This window comes from Carlito syrichta, unplaced genomic scaffold (genome assembly GCF_000164805.1).
Source record: "Carlito syrichta isolate Samal-C Ts95f unplaced genomic scaffold, Tarsius_syrichta-2.0.1 Scaffold309418, whole genome shotgun sequence".
In the NCBI taxonomy this organism is placed as follows: domain Eukaryota; kingdom Metazoa; phylum Chordata; class Mammalia; order Primates; family Tarsiidae; genus Carlito; species Carlito syrichta.
The window spans coordinates 214382-215874 of NW_007253514.1; positions in this window are offsets into that span (position 1 = coordinate 214382).

Consider the following 1493-nt stretch of genomic DNA (forward strand, 5'->3'; position numbering starts at 1 on the left):
AGCTGCTCCAGCCTGCCCCCCTTTCCAGGTGAGAAGTACACCCCCATCGATCTGCCCCCTTTCCTTGCCATCTCCTTCCAGCTGTCACCTAGCCCGTGGCCGCCTCCCCATGAGGCAGAGAAACGTACACAAAGAACACGGGATTTGGATTTGCACAGATTGCGGCTTTAAATCCCGGCTGTGTGACCTTGAGCGGATTGCCCAACCTCTCGGCGTCAGTTTTCTCCTCCGTAAAGTGACTTGGGAGGGAATTAGAGATAAAGTGGAAAGCCCTCAGCCCCGTGCCTGGTACGGCGCGAGTTTGCAGCTATTTTCGCTCCAGCTCGCTCGGGCTGGAGCCCGCCCCTCTCCCCGCCCCCCGGCTCGCCCGACCTGCCGGGGAGCTGCCAGTCTCCAGCCGGGAGTGGGGGAGGCGCCCGGAGCAGCCGACCCGCCGACGGTCTTGCGCTCCGATTTCCTCACCGTATGAAATGAAATTCCACAGGGGGATTCGAGAGGAAATGAGCCCGGGACGCTCCGTGCTTCTCGGCCCGCCGCCCTTCCTGTCTCAGGGACACGGTTTCTAAATAAGGTTGGGAGGGTGAGAGGGCGGGAGGGGAGAGGAAGGCTCAGAGCCACCAAAGCCCCCCTCCCTCGGCCTCCCAGGCACCCCTCCCCTGCACCCTTCACCCCTTTCTTCCTCACTCGGCTTCTGTGTAGGGTCCTGAGGATCTGGAGATCATGCGACCTGGGTTGCAAGCCAATTTTCCTGTCTCATTCCCAGCCCCCTGGGGCTCTGTGCTGGTCCACCCTCTCTGCTTTCCAGTCGCCCAGTGAAGCTACCAGCAGGTGGATTCCTAAACTGTCGACTATGGTCAAGCTATGGTGCCCCTGGGAGCCTCAGACCATCTATAAAATAGGGACGTTCATGCCTCTCCATGTCACACAGTTGTTCTAAGAGTTAAATGAGTTAATGCCTGTAAATCACTAGTACAGTGCCTGACACATAGTGCTGAATAATTTGGTTATTGTCCTATGTGTATGTGTTTATGGAACAGCTGTGGGGGGGGGGCATCATTTATGGGACAACCTGCTTTCTCCAGCAGCCCTGATCCAAGAATCTGGGTAAATGACTTTCTACCCTCTTCCTGAGAAGCTTTTGTCCAGCACTGACCACTGTTTTTCTGGAGTTGTTTTAAAGCATGTTTGTATCCTCCCAGTTCAGTCAATTCTCTGGCGCATGGCAGAGGCTAGATACAAGTTAGAAGAATGTCTGTACTGCTCATGTGGTGCTCATATTCTGTCCTGTATTTTTAGTCTTCTTTTCTTATATTGGCAACTAGATTTAGCTGACGGCAAAAATGGAATCCACTTTTTTTGGTATTTGGCTCTGTGCCTAGAACTGTGCTGGGCACAAAGAAGCTGCATTGTCTCCCATCACCATCATAACCTCTTGGTGAAGGGCTTCTATGAGCTCCTTAAAGAGTCTAGAAAACTGAGGCTAGAACCAAAGT